Below are 10,207 nucleotides of genomic sequence, written 5' to 3'. Positions count from 1 at the left end.
TGCCTTCAAGATGTCAGGAGCAGCATATTCTGTAATAGCATCTTTAAGATGTCAGGAGTTGCATATTTTGATAGACCAACGTGCCCTATCAAATAATGCTCCCAGTTTTTTTAAACTAAATAAATGATGAAAGTACTCTGAATCTGGCAAAACAGTACATTTATTTATTTATTTTAAAGCCTCACGCCATATCACACTACATGAACATTAGCACATTCTGATTACTTACGTGTCAAGTGCTGCTACCTACTTTGTACACATTTCACACACACTCTGGCACTTTTTGCACGTATATGTTGCACAAATAGCTAATTGCTATATTATGCTGAAAATAAGGTGTGCATGCTAACATTTACACGTTCACATGTCAAATTATGTAATAAAAAAAGGATTAAAGATATTGCAATGTTCACCGTCAAGTCTCCACAGCAAGGATGCATAGATTTATGGGCGTGGTAACGCAGAACAAAACTGTGAGTCTGCACATGTGCATAACCAGTAAGTAGCACATATCGATGGGTAGCACAAATCGTCAGAACACCTGTTCTTTTGAGAAAATCATACGTTGTAAGTGAAGTGTAGTCCTCCGCAAACTTCGTTTCAAGGGCTATGTAGCCCTATGCCTTGGCCCTAGCCCTTAATCAAAATGAGAATTGAGACGCCACTTCACCTCACATGAACGCGCAAAACCGAGGGGGAGGGGTAAGGGTAAGGGTAAGGGTAAGGGGTAAGGGGGAGAAATGAGACGCAGCCTAAATGCCCATTCTTTGTGTCTTTTTTAAAGTACTCTTTGTAACTTTGTGAACAGGAGGGAAATCAAATGATCACATATAATATAGTCAAATGGGAAACACCTTACAATAAATGTTCATTTGGTAACATTAGTTAACTTGGAAAAGAATGAGCAATACTTTAACAGTATTTGTTAATCTTGGTTAATGTTAATTTCAACACTTGCTAATATATTTCTAAAATTAGAAGTTTGGACATTTAACATTAGTTCATAAAATATACATTAACAGTGATTAATAAATGCTGTTAAAAAATCATGACAAATGAATTCATGAAACCTACTGCATTATAATGTTAACACATGGAACCGAAATTGATGTAAAAACAACACATTTTAAATCTAAAGGAGCAAACAAAGGTAAGAAATGATGCTCCAAACAGTAGATGGGACTAATCTACTAACACCACATCGGTCCTGAAACTGCTGTGACATATCTTGATACACATTACAATATCTTACAATGTAATTAAATATAAAAATAATATACACCTTGTGGTGTTGATATGAAAAATAAGTGTACTTAAGGAACTCGTAAGTACTCAGTATGAACATGTCCAAAAAGGAATTTATGATATCTGAAATGACAATATTAACTAGTAAAAATAAAATTTTAACATGTAACAATTCCTTTTTAACACATAAGAATTCAGTTACAGATATCAAGAATGACAGTTTTAACTTGTTGAAATCCCATTTTTGATATCAAGAATGTATTTCCGCGAGTGATGACGTCATTGTTGATATCAAGAATTCACGTTTTTACTAGTGGAAATGTAATTACTGATATCAACAATTTGCATTTCCACTAGTAAAAAATACATTCCTGATATCAAGGATTAGCATTTTAACTATATCAACAATTCAGTTACTACATGTCTCACAGCCAAAACTATGCAAAGGTAATTGCAGATATCAACAATTCGACTTTCACTTGTCAAAATTGTAATTCTTGATATCAAGAATGTACTTCTGACTAGTAAAAATCAATTCCTGATTCAAGAAATACATTTTCACTAGTGAAAATGGTCATTCTTGATATCTGTAAATGTATTTCAACAAGTTACAACTGGTATTTCAGATATCAGTTATTTGGAGTAAACAATGTATTCTAAAAAGACTTACTAACTAGTACAATTACATTACACATATCAGAAATTAAAATGGTCACTAGTGAAAACCGAATGACTGATATCAAAAATTAGCATTTTTATTAGTTAGAATTCAATTGTTGAAAAACTGGCATTTCCACTAGTACAAATTACATACTTGATATCAAAAATGCATTTTTCCACTTCAATTGTATTGAGCAGATGGATTTTGGAGCATTCCATTAAAACATTTTATGCTTGTATCTGAAAAGGTTCCAAAGGTGTTAAGATTTTTTTAAATATTTTGAACCGAATGAATGGGGTCAGCAGATGTTGAGCGAAACACAATGACATACCTCCCCTAAAAACATCCCTGAGAAATGCTGTGAGATTTTTAAATTGTAAATGGTCTGCAATTATATAGCACCTTTTTATGCAATTTAGAATTTTGTTGTTCAAAGCACTTTACACTGCGTCTCAATCACCCATTCACACACCTGTAACAACAGAGCTGCCATGCAAGGTGCTAGCCTGCCATTGGGAGCAACTTGGTGTTCAGTGTCTTGCCCAAGGACACTTCGGCACATTGAGTCGCGTGGGCCTGGAATCAAACCACCAACCCTGCGATTAGTGGACAACTCACTAACCGCCCCTATGGAGCTATGGAGAGGTTGTAATAGGTGATAAAGGATAGAAAAGTACCTCTGGTAAGGAAGAAACACTGGGGCCTTGAAAATTTGCTCTCACGTTTGCAGCAGGGGCAGAGTATAGAAGCCGTATCCAAGAGGTAAAATACAAGCCAAAAATAAACCTTTCCAGTATAGTAAATAAATAATCTCAGAGGTGGTTGGAGAGAGAGAACAATATTTAAAAGCCAATAATTATGGAATATTTATCAATAATTCATTACCAATCCCTAATAAATCCATCTGGTCTTCAGAAACTCTTTTAAGTAAACAAGAATTCAGATGGCACACCAGCTACTTAAGGAGCAATTTAATGTCAGCGTTTAGAAGGCTTACAGGCGTCCCATTGCCACATTCCTCTGGGTTATTATTCTGCTTAAGTATTAGAACTACAGAAGACCGAGGAAGAGTTAAGGAAAATAACCATTCTTAAAAGATGTCAGCTGCCAAAAGTAGCTAAACTAATCTTTGCCCATGTCCAGTGTCTTTCTGGTCACTGCACACCCTCAAAGTTTCATTTACCATGGGTTTATTTCTGACAACAGGAGTGTGGCTACAGTGTTTCATCATGAGTACCATCTTAAAATATTAACTATTGTAATAGTAGTTTAATAATTAAACAATTGTAATTGTAGTTTTTCTTTCACTGGTTTACAAAATATTGAGTCTCATATTCTGAAAAAAAAAAATACTGCAGCACTGAAAGTGTTACGCAATGAATAACAATGGTAAAAAACATAGCAGTATGGCTGGCTGCTTTCTCATCTGTCTCATATTAGCCTTGATGTCCAGCAAAACGAATGAGGAATATCCCCTCCCCTGGTCCACAGGCAAATCATCGCTTATTTCCTGATACAGGATGCGCATTGAAGCCGGGAGATGAGACGGGAATCCCTGGTTCAAACGTCGCTTATAACACTCGCCCTACAGCTGGAAGCACATTTATTAACCCTTCACATTCCCAGCTTGTGTTCGACTATTTTCGCTGTTTAAATAGCATTATTTTATCACCAAATCTGTATACCTGATAAGTATTGGGGAGAAAAATTGTGATGATTTTGTTCCATTTTCTATTCATATTTCAATTGAACAACTGTTGTAGTTTGATTGCGTACATAAACTGGGACAAATGTTCATATCAATAATTGCCTGGACTGAGTGCTTTTATGAGATTTCATAAATTGCTTGCGAGTTTTCATTCTTGGAAGATACAGTTCCAGTTGTAATGGTGGGAGGGCATTTGATTTTCAACTATGTTAGTCAATCATAACAGTAGGTGTGTCTTAAAGGTGAAGTACTTAGAAAACAGTGTTTCAGACAATGGCCAATGACCCAAAAGGTCATGTAATTCTACATTATAACTATTTCTGTGCAAAACATTATAAGTGAACCTCAAGGAAGACAACTTAATAAAAAATATGCATGTCATGACCTCTCTAAAGCAACACATTCTAGTATTTTCCACTTACACAATGTGAACTTTCTTGTACATTGTTTTGATAATAAAGAATGTGCAAAGAACATAGAAATGTAAAGACATGTGCTGAGCCAGCCATATGTATACCAGAGCCTATAGTGTTCAGATTGGAAGGAGCATCGTATAATTGGGCACAGTTGAAGCAAATGAAGCTCGTCAGGCACATACTACAAAAGTCACATCTGCTCAGAGCCCAGATGAGCTCAGCCTCCATTCAGCACTCAACTGGTCTCGCTCTGTTCCTCAACCAGTCTGAAACCATGGCTGCATTCCATTCAATTTGTATCCCCTTCCCTTGCAAACTTCACTCCGTCTCATGGACTGGTATGTATGTCACTGCTTATGTTGCGTGAGTGTCCACTACTGGCGGAAGACGTGCAAAGGGCTTAACTGGAACACCCTCAACTCTTGATCACTTGGAGCATGTTGAAGGCTAATGTTATTTTGTGGATTATTTAGTGATTTTTGTACCTGAGAAAACAATGTTTTTGGAGATTGATTTCAGAGGCTTTGGGTCCTGTGCTGGCTGGACGCAGGTAATTTAACTATAAACTCATCAATTTCAGATATTAGTAAGTTTTAGACTAAGTCCCTATAGGTTCTCGGTTTTACCCATTTAGTCTTATTTAGCAAAGTTCTATTATAGATTCTCGACTCACCGTTTAGCCCCAGCCAATCAAGTTCTGTTTCACAGATTCTCGGTCCTACTCTTAGTATTCCCATTTAATTCTACTTGGCTAAGTCCTATTATAGGTTCTCGGTTCGTCATTTAGCCTTTTACTTAACTAATGCTGTTCATCTGAAGTTAATGAGGGGACATACCTCATTAACATACAGGCAGAGATGGGGACAGACCTCCAGAATTATATATAATATGGCAAAGACTTAATAACTTTGTTACCATTAACTTTACCAACATGGGAAAGAGACCAATATACCAGTCACACTGAGACATTTTAAATAATACCAAACATGCCTAGTTACATTATTTGTTTTCATGGTTTTCTTTGTTACATTTTCACATATACATTTTGTGTGTCTGTGTGTGTGCCTTGTGGGGGAGACAAGGGGTGGGGGGGAGAGAACAGATGAGTGAGTTTTAGGAGAATCGGCCTAAATTGGCATGAGATGAGATAGAGGTCAGATATGAGATTTGTGGTCCTTGCTCAGTAGGATGCGTTGACTCAGGTGGAGATGCTCATCTGTGTAGGAGTTTTATGTTATTGGTTCTTGCAGAGTTCTATGATTTTTACGACATCTTGATGTTACAGCCTTACAGAAGCTCATCGCTGAGATATTTTTATACTTTTACTAAATAATATGACGATTGTTTTGACAGTCGTCTTAATGAATAAAGAAGAGTATTTTGATGCAACACTTTACACTTTCGCTATGGCTGAATACGGACTCACACATTCTGGATTAATGCACACATACAAGGAGATCGTTGACAACTTGGATATTGAAAATCTCATGAAGACATTTATTAGCAATACCCCTGAGCGCAAGGCCACATTTGGGGTCTTCAAGAAATAGGTAGGACATTTCATTATAGCCTAATATTTCAGCCTATGTGTTCATTTTAATAGCTATTTTGTCTAAATAATTATATTATGTTTATGGTTATTTCTCATTCACACTGACATGACAACAGTTTTGAACTTGGTAGAATGAAACTAATGCTTTGGCTGGCTTATTGAATTACTTAATTGCTGGTGAAAATATTACATTGCGTTTTGTTATTGTGTGTGTGTGTGATTTAAGTGGTTAAATTATGTTTTATTAAAAATGAAAACATGCAGAAAGTTTTTTGTGAGGGTTAGGTTTAGTGTTAGCATTAGGAAATATAATCTATAGTTCGTACATTATAAAAATAATTATGTCTATGGAGAGTCCTCATAATGATAGCTGTACCAACGTGTGTGTGTGTGTGTGTGTGTGTGTGTGTGTGTGTACATTGATAGACATGATCCCCAGGTGAACACGTCGTTCTCTGATGCCCTTGTTGAGCGTACATGATGTGAAGATCATCTGCCTAAACTGCAGCACCCCCTGGAAAAAAGCTTTCGCACTTATGTCATCACACGGCGAGTACCTGAAAAAGGTATTCACAACTCTGCATTAACAGAAATTACTTAGAAATGTGTTTGCAGTTTCTTTCATTAAGTTTGTGGATTTCAGATTGGCAGTCTATGGGATAAATCCTCTGCAATAAAATTTCTGACCCATATTCAGAATTCTTTTCAATAAATAAATTGAAAAGAAGCCTAATTCAGCACTAGTCCTAGCTCACTTCAATCTAGCTACAGTATAGCCCCACAATGGTGACCTGTGATGCATTTAACACATCTGTGGGTGCAGTCTGCATAATGGAATGGAGAAACCAGTGGTGGTCAGTTCCCTGGCTATTAGCCCATCAGAGCAAACATATTCGATTGGAGAGAGAGAAACCTCGGCATGCATGTAGGCTTGTGAACGCTGGCACATGTTCCTGTATTGCCATACTTTTACATTCAGGATGGACCAATGAGCCCTCACCATGTTAATGTGCACAACAGCCACATGTCACTGACCTCTATGCCTCTATCGCTGGGCAGTCATACAACATCAATATAATTTTCAATGGCAGTTTACACCTGGAAATGTTGTGGCAGACCTGTTGTCATGCTCCAATCCAGCACCAGCCCACAAAAATAATCCATAGAAGATGGCCTGGAACAAGCATCGTCCACACACCACAACAAACTCAACAAACCAAGGTCCCTGGTTAGGACACCAACATGCAATTAAAGACATTATAAGCAACATTGTGCCAAAAACACCTCAAGCTAGACCTTAGACTGGGTCCAGACTCGCTGCCCACATCATGGTAACAAGATTAGTTCCCTTTGGTCCTCTCCCATCCAGCTCAAATGGGGCCAGGTCGTTCGAGTTAGATGAAAGTTCATATTAGTATGCTAGTTGTCTCCATAGGGTGCCGACCCTTGCAGTTCCAATGCCGGACTCTGCTCTTGCCATAACGCTGGACGGTGTGTTTTTCTCAAGTTCTGTTACCTGTAGGAAATTGATGCGGTCATCTGTGTGTGACTGCTGCTCGAGCTCAGCATCTCTCCTCCTCAAATCAGCAATCTCTTGATCCAGTTGCTCAAAGTCCTTCTGCTCGACTCACTGCATCCTTTTCCTGATCTGTGATCAGCTGAGTCACCTCGGAGCGGCTTCCCTCAATGCAGCGCATCAGCTCATTAAAGGTCCTCTCAATGTCCTCCACTGCTGTCTTTGCAGAATGCTGTAACACACACATTACAATCAGCTCTTCATGTTCCTCACACAGACCCCACTTACACCTGGTATTTATTTAGATATGTTTTGGTTTATCCACTCAAAAGTGGTCAGTGAATAATAAAGGTGAATTCTAAATTAAATGTTGCATTTGATTAAATTAAACTTTTTCTGTGAGAAGCAGTGCACTGGGTTATTTAGCACTTTCTAAGTCTTTTATAACATTTTTGTTCTTCATCTTCATGTAATAATACACTGACCTATAGTTTGATGTATGCCATCATGAAATCAGAAATCCAAACACAAGTGGTCACAGCACATGCATATGAGGGACCACCAGGTGTAAGCAGTGATGTGTCTCGCATGACCACATGTGATCATATCACCCAAAATGCTTCTTATTACCAGGTGTAAACAGTGTCACATCCTGAGGGACACAGTGGGCTTCAGTGGGACTGAAAGAGCTCCAGCACTGGAGGAGAATCCTTAATCCTCAAACTTCTTAAAACTTACCGTATGAGACTTCACAGCCTCTCTCAGCTTCTCAACATATTGTTCCCTCTGTTGGATTCTCTGCTGGAATATTTTCTGTGTCTCCTTCAAGTTTTCTGTTAAACAAATAAATAATAAGTCAAATCAAGTCAACCTTTATTTATAGAGCATACATTTCTTTTTAAAATTTGCTTTACAGACAGAGGCGGAGCCAGAGGGGTGTCCGGAGTGGCACTGGACACCCCTGACATCTGATTGGACACCCTGGGTGCCACCCCAACTTTTTATTCGCTACTGGCAGTAGCTGATGCTGACTGACATCTCATTTAACCTCTTGTCAAAAGAAGAGTTTTTTTTTATGTTCGCTGGCAGCATGCGCAGTTTTCAAACGGACGACGAGCCGAGGACAAGAGAATATAGTTGCAAGATACAGAAGAATAAGAAAACGTCATATTTGAAATAAGTTAAGGTTTAACATCATGTTTGTTTGCTGAATACATTTTATGAGACACTGTGTGAGTTAATAAGGCTCCAATAAGCTACAGGTTAATCAGATTAGAGAGATCGTTTCGCAATTTAGCATAACAATCCTTACGATTACATCTGCGCTAGTAATACACACATATAAAGGGAGAGTTCTTTTTAAAGAAGCACAAACAGGCAGATCAGGTACAAACAGACCCCAGCCCTTGCATCACCACTGGACCCCAGAGCAGCTCCCTAGCTGAGGCTAGTCAGAGTCAGTGTGGTCAGACTTCAGGACCACCAACAGGTCAGAGCATCTACCAGACACAGGCAGTCAGATTAAAAGGAGAGTTCACCCAAAAATAATATAATAATAATTTACTCTCACTCATGCCATTCCAAACCTGTATGACCTTCTGCAGAACACAAAAGAAGATATTTTGAAGCATGTTGGTAAACAAATAGTTTTGGGTTCCCGTCGACTTCCATTGTATTTTTTTTTCTATACTATGGAAGTGATTGGGAGTAGTAAATATGATATACCTTGTGACAAAAACGATTGATGGGTTATGATTGATGACATAATTGGTGTACCTTTGACCTTTGCTTCCTGTCCCCCTCCCCTCCCCTCCCCACCCTACCTCCAGCAGTTGTACAGGATGTGATATGAATTGTTTGGTCAGCTGTTCTGTACAGGAAGTAGTATGAAGTGTTTGGTTAGCTGTTCTGATATCCCTGTGCTGTAGCCGAGCCCATCTGTGTATTTAAAAAGAGTAGACAAAATATTAATCTTTAATGATGTACAATGTTTAATGGAAAACTGAGATGACAAAAATAATGGAATAAGAATTGTTTTCTCTCAACTCAGACTAAAAAATAGTGATTGATTAAATAATTCATTGATGTATTCATTGAGATATTTTTTCAAAAACAATGATAAAGTAATGGGTATGGGGTCATTTTATTTGTATTATTATTGTAGAACATAAAAAGTGGTTATTAGGTTTAAAACGTGTTTAAATGATGCGTCTTTAATGGGGTGCAATGCTTGGTGAAAAACTTGGTATAAGGATTTACTTTTTTACTTTTACCAGAGGTTAAAATGTGTTTCTAAACAGTGGATATTGAATGACATTAGTTAACAAACAGGGTTTAGCTCTAACAAAATGTCTTTAACAAAGCGGTGAAATGTGTTTCTAAACAGAGGCTAATGACGGAGCAATTTCATTCAGATGTTCACTTTAAAATAATGAATAAATGGTTAACAAAGTGTTATTTTACTTATACCAGAGACCAGGGACGATTCTAGGGCCAGAGCTTTAGGGGTGCTGAGCACCCAATGAGCCCCACTGTCACCACCCACCCTCTTTTCACACAAAAACAAAAAATATGTCTATTGAAAAATAACTTTATCATTTTAACATTGGTTCAACTAACTCCAAAATCCAGATTTTTTTTTTTTTTTTTTTTTGAGACCTTTTCAGAGCACCAGCTTAATTGTGAGAGTTCACACAGACAGCCCCCTGTAACAAACACAAAACCTTCTTCACTCAGCTGCTTTTCCTGACCGTTAACTCCATGTGCCTCCTTTTGTATCAACAGTCATCAGATTGGTTAGATTAGATTCAACTTTATTGTCATTGAACAAAGTAACAGGTACTTGGACAACAAAATGTAATTCATCTTCTGTAAATTATTTACAAAAAATGGTTCTTGAAAGGCTCTTTTTTGTGTGCCAAACTGAGTATGAGGGTATTGAGACAGCTTTAACTGATTAGGACCAGTGTCCTCATCCCCTAAGTCTGAACAGCTCTCTTCTGTCTCTGCTGCTTTGGCTTGGTGGTCTCTATGTTGCACTCCCTCTGTCTCTTCATTTCTTTCACTAGTCAATTCCCTCTCATCCCTTATGGCCTCTCCCTGTTGTTTT

At 37.8% G+C, this 10,207-nt stretch overlaps 1 pseudogene; it reads right to left on the bottom strand.

Annotated features, from left to right (window-relative positions):
- Positions 1–6,993: 6,993 nt before the first annotated feature.
- LOC127650123 (E3 ubiquitin/ISG15 ligase TRIM25-like) overlaps positions 6,994–10,207 on the bottom strand; it is a 78,573-nt pseudogene continuing 75,359 nt past the window's right edge.

Source organism: Xyrauchen texanus, chromosome 10 (assembly GCF_025860055.1).
Source record: "Xyrauchen texanus isolate HMW12.3.18 chromosome 10, RBS_HiC_50CHRs, whole genome shotgun sequence".
In the NCBI taxonomy this organism is placed as follows: Eukaryota; Metazoa; Chordata; class Actinopteri; order Cypriniformes; family Catostomidae; genus Xyrauchen; species Xyrauchen texanus.
The sequence above is the reverse complement of the archived record's forward strand: the minus strand, read 5'-3'. Positions and strand labels throughout refer to the sequence as shown.